The following is a 13,454-nucleotide window of genomic DNA, read 5'->3' on the forward strand; positions in this document are numbered from 1 at the left end:
TTGATTTCTGCAGAACCATGTTAGCGAAAATTCGTGAAGATCCGGATTTTCTAAATAAAGTTTTGTGGACTGACGAATCGACATTTAAAAGAGATGGTTATTTAAACTTACATAACCTTCATAGTTGGCATACGGAAAACCCGCATTTGATGCGTGAGGATCGATCCCAATACCAATTTAAAGTCAACATGTGGACAGGAATATTAAATGGTCAAATAATTGGACCATTTGAATTCACTGAAAATTTAGATGGCGCCACCTACTTGCATTTTCTTCAAAATGATTTGCCGACATTGCTAGAAGATGAACCACTCAACATCTACAGAGAAATGTGGTATCAACTAGATGGCTGCCCAGCACATTATGCCCGGCCTGTAAGAGAATATTTAAACGAATTATATCCCGGTAAATGGATCGGACGCCTTGGACCAATTTCATGGCCCCCTCGGTCCCCAGACCTGAATCCAGTAGATTTTTTTTACTGGGGATGCATAAAAGAAAAGGTCTACTCAAAACCAATTCAAAATGTAACAGAATTGCGCCAAAAAATTGATGCAGCATCAGAAGAAATCAATGCGAGGAGATTTGCAATACTGGTGAACAGGTCATTTCTGAGGCGATGCAGAGCTTGTATTCGTGCTGGAGGGAAACAATTTGAGCATCTGCTTTAATTTTAGGAGGATAATAAAGTTTTACGATAATTTACCGTTTTATTTTGATTAAATTTTCCATGAGTTCCTTTCGCAAAAAATACGAAATAGCAATTTTATTGGCAAGAAAAGTGGCAAGTATTGAACTATTTTGAAATCTAGACTAAATGGGCCATCTTTTAAAAAAAACTTGCCATAGGTAGTGTAGTACATTTTTTTTCCAACGTAGAGTGTCAAAGTTGACTGACATAAATTTTATAAACAATAACTCGTCAAAATTTAATTTATTTTACTTAGTTAACAATGATTATTACTTTCATTTGTGGTTACCATTAATAGCACTGTTATTTGAGATAACATTATTAAAAAAATCACTGTAAAATTGTGAAAATTGCGATCACAGTACCTAAAAATGCGACAAAGGGTGTCAAATTTTTAACATTTTCGAAAAATGTCTGTCATCGCTTGACTAAGTGACATAGATTTTTTTCTTATTTTTTTCATAACTGGTATACCTTGGCCTCTCGCCCGGTACCAGGTTATCGTTGAGTTTTGGGACACCCTGTATATTTTAATTATAAACATAGCTGAAGTGGAATATTTTAAAGTAGTTTTTGAGTTGCAGTTTTAATCGACAGTAATAGAGCATGAGAATCCATCACTTAAGCCCCAATATGTCGGCACAAAAATAGAAAATGTGTCGAGCACGCTAAAAGCTTTTCCATCATTTTAATGGAAAAATGAAGGTTTTTAATTGGTATACGAAAAATAGATATATATAGACTTTCAACATACACATTACAATAGTAATGATTCACCAGTGGGAGGCTCCTTAGCACAGGAATCCAGCTAGATTATGTGTACCACAACGGCACCTATTTCTGACACGAAACAGAAATGTGTAAGCATTACTGTCTTTCGGTCTGAAGAGCTAGCTAGTGAAATTACTGGGCAAATGAGACTTAACATCTTACGTCTCAAAGTGACGACCGGAGTTATAGTGCCGCTCAGAATTTTTGGGGTTTTTCAAGAATCCTGAGCGGCATTGCATTGTAATGGGCAGGGCGTATCAATTACCATCAGCTGAGCATCCTGCTCGTCTCATCCCTTATTTTCATAAAAAAATACATATTACAATGGTAATGATTTTATAATTATACTTTAAGATATATTCTTTTTCTAGGGAATACAAACGCGAGTCCGGTGACCTGATTTTAGTTGATCACCCTCACCCACTTTCTTCTGTAACACTAGAGGACTCTCAGGAGCGTTGCCGGCCTTTTAGAAATATCATCCTGAATCGTCACGTTGAAAATTGCAGTATAGAGGAATACTAGACATCTTAATATCTATAAAAATTAATTGTTGCGTTAGTCTCGCTAAAACTCAAGAACGCCTCGACCAATTTGGCTAATTTTGGTCTTGAATTATTTGTGGAAGTCCAGAGAAGGTTTAAAAGGTTGAATAAATAAAGTATTCAGAATTAAATAAAAACAACAAAATTGATTTTCCATTGATATGTCCCCCGTGGTCCAGTATAATATAATACAGTTAATCAGAAGGTTTTTAATTGTTTAACAGTATGTATCATAACTGTGTGTGTCTGTCAATATCAAATGAAACCTTATAAATAGCCAGTAATTCAGGAAAACTCTGTTTTGTAAGTGAGCAACATAATGTGTAATTAATCGAAAATCATAATGAAATTTCATTAATACCAAGCATTTCTTTGCATTTGTTTAAAAAAAAAGATTTCTTTTGTTTGTTTTAAGTTTATTTTATACACTTTTAGGTCTTTTATTGAGGCAGTACGAAGTCTGCCGGGTCAGCTAGTATTATATAAATCCAGTGTCCTGATGTTTGTTTCAAGTGAACTCCTAAACTAATGAAAGGATTTAAATGGAGATTATTACTTCATGGAGTGCATGCAGTTTAGTCCAACTTGAGAGATAGGATAGTTATTATTTCGATAATTATTTTTATTTCCAATATTTGTTTTGGCTGGACATATATTCTATGAGAGAATTTACTGACGTATGGTTTGACAACAGGCATATTTTACGAAATAATTCTCGATATTATGAAATATTATAGACAAATTCATAAAAAAACAGTAGAACTATTAAATGCGTGCTCGTCATCAACGGCGCACCCCGCGCCCCCCGTACCCCCTGCCCTGTCCAGTCGCGCACTACGAGCCCAAGTCCGCAGTAAGAGGTGGGACGTTATCGCGAACCCACCACACTCAACCTGATGAAGGACTTCCGAATGGTCCAAAACTAGTCGGTACCGACACCGACAATAACGTGAGTAAAGCCGTATTATAAATAATAAAAAAAAAACAGTATTCTATTTATTATGTACATACAGAACGTCTGTCGGTTCGGCTAGTACTTTACTAAATAATAATAATTAACAGTCTCATCGACACAATGGCTAGTGCTGTTGCCTGTAATCCGGGAAGCACTTGTTGGATCTCAGTTTTCGGGACGATACGACATGGCTACCTTCAAAAAAGTACACCTTCCTTAAAGGTCTGCAACGCTCATATGATTCCTCTGGCGTTGCACGACAATGTGGGCGGCGGTGATAACTTAACACCAGGTGACCCGTTCGCTCGTTTCTCCACCTTTTCCATAAGAAAAAAGATCATGTGGCACGTCAACGTCACACATTATTCGAGACTGGCTCGGGTACGCCCACTTGGGCGTAGACTTAGTTGCTCCACTTGCGACTACGCCTGCGGTAGCTAGAGATAAATTACTACCTTCTACGGTCAGTAAGTAGCTGTCAATAATCTGAAGCTGTCCCAATATACCCGATAAGTCATTCTTATCGCCTCACTGGGACGCGTTAATTGCAATTTCCATACAAACTTCTATCGCTGATAAGCTATACGTCGTCCCATTGACAGACAGCTACGGATAAGGCAAGCTACGGTTGCGGTCGATAAGTTTATTGGGACAGAAAAGTCAACGATAGTTACGATTTTTATCTCAAGGAAGAGATAGACTGCATATTCGGAACGGCCGTTAGAGACCAATCCTTAATCTTAGATCAATAGTTAACTGTCGCTAAACCAGTATTCGATGTCAGATAAAACATTGTTTACTTCGTCATATAAACTTGGTTTCTTTTCACATTGAATACGAGTGAAATGTCATCCGTAAAAGATACTTACCTTGTGCTTATCTCTACGGTGTTACGTAGATTTTGTTTCTGTTGTAATTAGATTCTCTTGCTGTGAGACAACCGATAAAAACAGGCCAAGAATATTAGTCCGGTCAATTTAGACCAAAAAATGAGAGTGAAGTTACATAAAGTCCCAACAAGCTGAAAATCAGTGAAATTGTTCAAAACATAATTATAAACAATGTTTAAAAGTTCCCCATCATTCCCGTGTATGGAGAAAAATTTATTCAAATTCAAAGGTCAAAAAAATGAGTTTTTCGCGATTTTCAGCAAAACGGTAAGTTTTATCATAGGTATATCAGAGTTATACCTCGGACAAAAATTGTAGGTCATAAAATTATCTATAAAAATGTATCAATACTTTTTTCTTACTTTTTATAACTTCGGTTGTTTTGCTTACGTTAAAGTTTAGATAATTTATATGTCTAGATAGAGTCTCTTGCTGTTAGAGAACCGATAAAAACATGCCAGGAATGTTAGTTTTGTGTGCGTGATAAGCTATGTTTTACACTCACGTTTTGAATGGCACTTTGTGTTAGTGTTTGCATTCATAAAAATAGAGCTTAACTGTTAACCTAAATTATTTTTCGACCTTTTCACATAGCTGTGAAATATGATCGTCAATAGACGTGTTACGTAGATTTTGTTTATTTTTGTTTTGAAATATCTAAACACACGTACATTAATGAACGTTGCAAAAATATAGGTAAATGGGTCATGGGTAAGTACGATAGCCTTGAACGGATTCGAGGGGTAATCGTGAACTTCGGCGCTTGTTGTGTTTTTAGACGTGTTTACATTTTGGGATATCTGTTGTACTTAAATTCAGTTATGTTTAGAATAGAATAGACTTGAAACACTTTATTAACAGTAAAAACACACATCTTCAATTTATAGTATAAATCTTAAAGTAATAAATTAAATGTATCAAAAAATATTAAAATATAAACAAAAAAAAATATTAAATAACTCTGCGATTTACGTTAAAGTTTAGATAATTTATACGTCTAGATAGTCTCTTGCTGTGAGACAACCGATAAAAACAGACCAGGAATATTAGTTTAGTGTGCGAGACAAGCTACGTTTTACACTCGCGTTTTGAATGACACTTTTTTTTATGGGATAGGAGGACAAACGAGCGTACGGGTCACATGGTGTTAAGTGATCAGCGCCGCTCACATTCTCTTGCAACACCAGAGGAATCACAAGAGCGTTGCCGGCCTTTGTGTTAGTGTGCGTGAATTGCTCGAAATAGAGGTTAAATTAAATTTTTCGACGTTTTGACAGCTGTCATAGTCTATCTAGACGATAAAGGTTCATGTTATATAGATATATAAATATCAAGCTATAAACAAAGCCTTACATTTTTTTTTTATGAAAATAAGGGACGAGACGAGGAGGACGTTCAGCTGATGGTAATTGATACTCCCTACCCATTACAATGCAGTGCCGCTCAGGATTCTTGATAAACCCAAAAAATTCTAAACGGCACTACCTTTGCGCTCGTCACCTTGAGACTAAAGGTGTTAAGTCTCATTTACCCAGTAATTTCACTAGCTATGGCACCCTTCAGACCGAAACAGTAATGTTTACACATTACTGCTTCACGGTAGAAATAGGCGCCGTTGTGATATCCATAATCTAGCCGGCTTCCTGTGCAAACGAGCCTCCCACTTAGATCATATTTTATACGTCTATCGACGATCATATTTCACAGCTATGTGTAAAAGTCGAAAAATTGAGGTTATCTGTTAACCTATATTTTTATGAATGCAAACACTAACACAAAGTGACATACAAATCGCGAGTGTATGACTCTACCTAGACGTATAAAATAATCTAAGTGCAAAGTTTTTTAAAATTATATTTAATAAATTTCTTATTAATAAATAGAATTATATATAAATAAAAATCTTTAATATATATGAATCTATACTAATATTATAAAGCTGCAGTGTTTGTTTGTTTGTTTGTTTGAACGCGCTAATCTCTGGTACTACTGGTCCGATTTGAATGATTCTTTTAGTGTTGGGTAGTCCATTTATCGAGGAAGGCTATAGGCTATGTATTTTTTTTTCAAGATTAGGGATCCGTAATAAAATTGCTATTTTGTAACACAAGGTGTAAAATCGAAAACCTATTTTTGCGTGCGCTGCAAAAACTATTGACAATAGAACAAAATGATGTACAGGCTATAATATAGGCAATATTTTATTACTTATAAAACTATCGCGTGAATTATACTTTATATGGCAAAACAACGTTTGCCGGGTCAGCTAGTCATACTATAATTCTTAATTAAATTGGATTTATTTTTTTATAGTTTATAAAAAAAGAATCATATTTATAGACATATTGTCAAAAAATAATATACATATTTGAAATTATATTTATAAGACATAATATTGTAATCATTTTAAATGGTTTATGTATAGCTTAATATTTTTCGTTTTTATGTTTATGTTATATTCAGATACTAAAATTATGTTACCTTTGTAAAAAGCATGCTGTGCACGCTATTAGTGAACCACAATACAGACATGTAAATACATATATATATTTTGTATACAATATTATTTAATACAAAATTTATTGTAGTTTGTTTGTGTGCCTAAATAAATAAATAAATAAATGACATAATGATAAGTCAACCAATGAAAGTAATTAATTAGCATCCGTTCCATAGAACGGGGCTTATTTTTAACAAGAATGTTATGACTGCGCAGTTTCAATAAAGTATCAATCGAAATCATATTTGCGGAACGAACTCAAATTAATTTTCGTTTCAAAGGTCGGCTCGCTTTATTAACAACGATTTCAAAGGGAAAATTCCCGGTAATTCATGCCAGTGAAATATTCGACTAATATGGTCGAATGATTTTAAAGCATCATTAAAACTGAGGTATCTTTTAATTAGTTTGTTGCGTATTCAATATACGTTTATATTATGTTTTCATATTTGGAAAACTATATCAATTTATTGGTAAGCTTTGGTGTTGCGGATTTTTGTGGACTGTATGCGCTGGTTCAAATTAAGAAGGTAGGAAATAAGTATATACTTAAATTAGGATTATATTGTAATGTGGCGGAAGTAAGGCAACGTATCCACCTTGTTTGATGAGCTCGTTCTGTCTCCAGCTGATCTCCGAGTAGTTAACACTATGACTAAAACTTGACGCATACACAGGTATTTAATTATTTTATAAAGTTAGTGCGGTGATTGCGCGAATCTCAATATAATGCGTGCGGCGGCGAGGCGGTGTCACTCAGCGGCACTTCGTAGGCAATAATGATCGTCCTTCGATTCACCTCGCGTAATTAGCGTATTCGAAGGCTTTTGCGAACGACTAGCGCCCTCTCTGTGGCCTTGTACGCTGCCATTAGGAAATGGAATATAAGAGCGGTACAGCGGATACTGAAGGAGGAGTAGGAAAATAGGAAATAAATATATATAATATAAAAACATATATTGTATACGGGCTTGAAGCCTTGCCTTCAAAAAACTATTATGCGAAAAAAAAGTAATCGAAATCTTAACCTAATCCTAATTCCTAATTGAAATAATGTCAGATTTTAATCACGTCATAGACATTACATTACGTCATTAGACTAGAGTCACTTATTTATACTGAGAGTGCGTACTCGTACTATCTATATACTTACGGGAATTCTGTATATTGAGGAATTTTCTAGAAACTATGACATTTATAATGTTAACACGAGAAACAAAGATAAACTTGCTATGCCTAGTACTCGGTTGGGTCGAGTTAGTAAGTCTTTTGTTGGGCGATGTATATGCTTCTACAATATGATCCCAGAAAATTTACAAAACAAATGTGTTACGAAATTTAAAAGGATTGTTAAAAAACGTGTGTGTGGGAAAGGTTACTATAACACCACAGACTGGAAAAAAAGCTTGCTGAGTGTCTTGCGTCCGTTCTGAGGCAGACAGGTCTGAGGCATTCTATTTTGAATGAGTGGTAGTTTTTGACGTTCAATAAGTGATTTTGAATCCTATGTTGAATAAAAATATTTGAATTTGAATTTGAGTATGAAATAAGGTAGGATAGTACAAAAGCAAAAACAAATGCAATTAATAATTAAAAATATTATTGGACAATATGCAGCAATGTAAACATTTTATTCAATTTAAGCTGTGTATGTTGAATTTAGAACCCAATTTGGACAGTGACGTTAGTGGAGTAGCAGATAGGTATTTTTTTTTAAAAAGAAGGTTGTTATAAGTTTTACGTTTGTCAGTCTGTCCGTATTTTCTGTTCAAGATCTGTTTAGTCGAGGGTTTTTTACGTTTTGAATAAAAAATCACACTCATAATGTAAAGGCGAAACTTTGTATGTTTATTTATGGGTTTGTTTGTATATTTGTTACTCCTTAACGCTCTCAATGGATTTGGATCTAATAAGTTAAGGTATATACTTAGTCTGGCACGAAATACTGTTACGATTAAAAATAAACAAAATATAACATTAAAATTTTATTAACGTTATTAATTGAATAGCCTTACGGCGGTCGCCCCATTCCCGAGGCGTGGTATCACTGAGAAAGTTTATTAATGTTATACTAACCTTTATCACAAAAACGTTTATAACTATTCTATTAAATTTCGTAACACATTTTTTTGTACATTTTCTGGGGCATCATGTTGTAAAAGCATAAAAACAGCCCAGCAACTGTAAAAATGTTAATTTTTTATATATTATATTATAATAATTTTTCAATATGTGCTACAGCTGAATTGGAAGAAACGTGCGGAAAAGTCAGTCACACCCTGCGCTGGATTAAATGGTTCACACCAAAAATATTACCTCTTCTATATCACACGAAAAGAGTACCGCTTTGTTACGTATGAGAAATGCATCATAAAGGCTTTTTACTACAATAGATCCAGAGACAATGGGCAATAAACATGAGTTCTCTCATTCCAAAATTGTTTATGGTTAAAGTCACAGGAAACAAGCTAGTCAAATAATCCCTTTGACGCGAAGTTGGGTTGGAATGTTTTACACCGTGCTTCCTAGTTCAACTTGGGGTATTGTACTCTGCAAAGCATTCGAATCAGCGGATTTAAAACTCGCATATTGTCAAACGAATGAACTTTCCTATTATGTTTGTAAGGCTCATGTTTAGTGCTTGTTCTAACGCAGTTTAAATACAAATATATTTATTTTATTTTATATTAACTCAATTAATTATTACTTCTACAAATATTCGAAGTCGTACGCAAAACGAATGAGTTTACCATAATATCATGTGTCACTAATGTAAACATATATTTCAGAATTATAATTAAAAAACAATTCAGTGTTTGTTGTATAAATTAATATTTTTACTTTACAAATAAATATAAATTTTAATTTTTCACAACGATGGTCCCAAATTTTGAACACCCATAGACACAAATTTTGTCATATTAAGATTAAGAAGTCGACGAGAACAAAACAGAACAGTTATAGTTATTATTTACAGTTGCTATTTTAAACAGTTATTTATTTTTAACAATTATTCATTTTTAATAGTTATTTTGTATAACAACCTAAAATCCTTTTGGCCGCTTTCTGTATCAATGCAGATGCAAACATTAAAAAAATTAATTTGAAATTTCTTACCAAAAACTTGATTGATGGTTCTACTATACTCAATAACTTCTGTGGCTTTATTAAATCAATTTACATAATTTTTGAAGTGAAACTTTAGATTCGTTGTGAAATGAAACGCAATGAAACGAAAAAGCGAGACGATTGAGGTGCCGTTGTCAGCTATTATTTATAAAACTATTATTTTGACCGCCACGCTAAATTATCATTTCAACAAAATAGATATCGTATCCGAGGTTCTCAAGGGTGCAGAGAACGAATTTGGGATAATTTTTTTTAAATTCAAGATGTAACTAAAATCGTTGAAATTGGGAAACTGTGTGCTAACGAACACGAGCACAAAACACTAGAAAACGTAAGTACTTTGATGTGTTCTTCTTCACTGCACAATATTAATACAACTACTCCATCTTCACGGACTGATGATGAAAATGAGAATGAAAGTTACGCTTATATTATAGATAAATTGGAAGAAAATGAAGGCATACTGTCTCGTTAACTAGATCATAACCAAGATTGTAAATATATATAGCAAATAGCTGGATATATAGCTTGTTTTGTGGTGAGATCTCTGTCACCATTTAAAGTTCATGGGTTGCATTGACTTGTTAACTGTGAATAGTAAGTTTGAGTACCACAAATAAGTAAGCTCACGAGATGGACTTGGAATAATATATGCCGCAAGCGACGTATGTAAGGTTTGTAAAGCTGCAAAATTATTAGTATATGGAATTTACATTTAAATATTAAATAATTTTAAGCTTGGTGAAAAATAGTAAACCTTGCATTTATCCCGATACTCTATATCCATCTCAAGCTTTCGTAGCCTTCCCCTGATCAAACATAGATAGTAATTAACATAATTAGTGGCACGAGGTACTTGCTACTTCTTCTCATAAAAGTTGTGAAGTGGTTTCACACCATATCAACATAATTAAAACATCGTGTAACAAAAACCCTGTTTTTCCTTTTTTAATTTTTTTATTTTATGGAATAGGAGGACAAACGAGCGTACGGATCACCTGTTGTTAAGTGATCACCGCCGCCCACACTCTCTTGCAACACCAGAGGAATCACAGGAGCGTTGCCGGCCTTTAAGGAAGGTGTACGCGCTTTTTTTGAAGGTACCCATGTCGTATCGTCCCGGAAACACCGCATACCTTATAGGTACGTATTAACGATTTCGGCTTACCATTAATGAAAAACTGATTTAAAGAATATCAGTAAAACTAGTACTGGTTAGATATTATTGTTTATACTTAAAATAGCTAATTTAATGGACAAATTAAATAAAAATTAGGAAAACGATTGATCCTAAAGGCCATCCCTGCAACTTACCGCTAATTCCATACCTAAACGCTTCAAATTGTACATTTGACGATTTTGAGCTATTCGAGCTCAAAAATATAATTTCTGTTATTTTGAACTCTTCGAGCTCAAAGAGTTATTAGTTATTTGTTCTATGTTTTCTCTTAACTCTTAACTCGTTAGCTCTTTATAAAAGAACTCAAAACATGCATTTGATCAGATATTAAATATCGTAGTATTTTGAAAATGTAATGAAAATCATGTCTGACAAAAGTTTAATAAAACACTATTTTTTGAATTTTCAAACGGCAATAACTTTTGAATGAATGAACCGATTTTTAATTATAAAACAGTCAGCTGGTTTAACCTTGATTTTACTCTGGGGCCACGTGGGCTGGCGGGGGTAAGGACCGACGCTCTCGTTTCATTACAATATATTAAGTGTTATTATCAACTCATACATAATTCCACTGTGATTATTCATGTATCTATCGAGTTTATTTAGTTTAATCAATTCAGATAGAGGTTAGTCTAACTTGACATTTATAGTTTAATAAACCAGTAAAATAATTATAAAACATGATGACAGGCGAGTGAAGACTCTATTCATATATAAATCAGGACTATTTTCGGAAAGATGTGGAATTTATAGACTACACATAAAATAATAATAATAATGACACACTTTTTACACAAATTATTTTGCCCCAAGTTAAGCATATAGCCTGTGTTATGGGTTACACAAGACAATGATATATTTAATACAATATACTTACTTAAACATGCATAAATTCATTTAAACATACATAGTGCTTTTGAAAATTTATCGATAATCGATATAAATTTACAATCCACACGGCTTAGTAATACACAACAGTAATTTGTCGATCAGTAATATTAGTGAAATTTAATAACTGTTTAAGAAAAATACAATAGGTAAGTTAATAACGCATAGATAATATACAGGAATAATATTTTGTATGTAGTGTTAGATTCTTGCTATAACGTACCGAATAAATATAATAATAATAATATAATAATATTGACACACTTTTTACACAAATTATCTTGCCCCAAATTAAGCATATATAGCCTGTGTTAAGGGTTGCAAGACAACGATATATTTAGTACAATATACTTACTTAAACATATATAAATACATATAAACATACACACTAACATACATAAATACATATAAACATCTATGACTCGGAAACAAACATCCATATTCATCATATAAATGCTTGCACCTTGCACCGGGATTCGGGACCTCTTGCTTAGTAGGTAGGATCGCTAACCACTCGGCTATACAGGTTGTCATATATGTACTACCTTATGGCGTGAAGCATCCTAAAGCTACTAAAGCAAGTTTCGTACGGTCACCGACACTCCCCTACGGCTGCATTATTTGTATAATAATTATTATCCATGTTGTTTTAATTTAACCTTTAAGTTACTCGTTGTTAACGCTTAAAACTACGGTGTGTTGGGCCCTAAACCACACCGGATTTTGATACCAATTTCAAAAAAGTTGTGTTTATTATTTAAATTGATTTACAACGAATTACTGTACAATATTTTTTAGTACGTCTTACTCAAAATATGTCAAAGTATTTAATAAGCTGTTTAAATGTTTTCGTATGTCAGCTAACTCTCAATCATCTAACAAAAAATAAAATGCCTTCTAAAAATCTAAGCCTTCAAAAGTCAAATATTTACTTACGAAAAATTTTCACGAAACTCTTATTTTTACGTTACATCTGTATTTTGAGGTCACAAAAAAAAGTATTTGAGCTACTAAATTAGAGTGGCTAGACGTAGAAAAAATATTCTAAGCGCTGAACCAAGAGTTATATTCGTTAACTCGATATATTTTCCGTGAAAAGTGCCTGGAGTCAATCCACGAGTTGATCAACTTAACATCCAACCTTTGAGTTTTTCCGCAGGTTTGTTTTCCTCTGTGTGTCTTCACCGTAAAAGTGTAGAAAATGAAAATATCAATTTAAAGATCAAAAAGCATTGATAGCTTTTTTGCCACCGATACTCTAAAAATGACACCTATTTCTGCCGCGAAGCAGTAATGTGTAAGCATTGTTGTGTTTCGGTCTAAAAAGAGAGAAATCACTGGGCAAATGAGAGAACATCTTAGGTCTCAAGGTGACGAGCGCAGTTGTAGTTCCGCTCAGAATTTTTGGGCTTTTCAGAAATCCTGAGCGGCACGTCCTGCTGGTTGCGTCCCTTATTTTTTTTCTCCCTTTTATAAGACAATAATCATAAAAAAACCAGTTGGTTTATTTGGATACAGTTAAGAATAGGGCTAAATAACGCGACTTTGTCGCAAACTTTTACGCAAATACTGCGGCTTCCACGTTTTCTGAGCACGTGTAAGCCCTCGCAATGGATCACAATAATAGAAATTTTCCACTTAGAACCAATTAGCCCGGTAATAAGGATAAATATCGTTACAAGAGTCGTAGTGCCCGTGGGTGTGCCTTCGGTATTTGAAAATATATCTAATTGGCAGTCCCAAGGTAAGTCAGCTTATTTATTTCCCTGAGTCGAGGATGCCAGGGATTAAACTAATGAGCAATTATTTTTGTTTTTCTTCTTGAGAAAGCACTTATATAATTAAGAGGATAATAAACAAGATTGAGAAATTGAAAGATAATTCGCTAACTAGATTTTACAA

The 13,454-nt window shown here is 33.7% G+C and overlaps 2 long non-coding RNA genes across 2 annotated transcripts in view; one reads left to right on the top strand and one right to left on the bottom strand.

Annotated features, from left to right (window-relative positions):
- The window catches only part of LOC126979656 (uncharacterized), a 195,565-nt gene extending 190,498 nt beyond the window's left edge, over positions 1 to 5,067 (bottom strand). Inside the window, exon 1 of the long non-coding RNA XR_007732855.1 lies at positions 4,994 to 5,067. This is a non-coding gene — a long non-coding RNA (uncharacterized LOC126979656). The remainder of the gene's footprint in view (positions 1 to 4,993) is intronic.
- The window catches only part of LOC126979660 (uncharacterized), a 145,567-nt gene that overhangs the window by 74,258 nt on the left and 57,855 nt on the right, over positions 1 to 13,454 (top strand). The gene's annotated exons all lie outside the window — the stretch shown is intronic.

The sequence above is a fragment of the Leptidea sinapis genome, chromosome 3 (genome assembly GCF_905404315.1).
Source record: "Leptidea sinapis chromosome 3, ilLepSina1.1, whole genome shotgun sequence".
Classification (NCBI taxonomy): Eukaryota; Metazoa; Arthropoda; class Insecta; order Lepidoptera; family Pieridae; genus Leptidea; species Leptidea sinapis.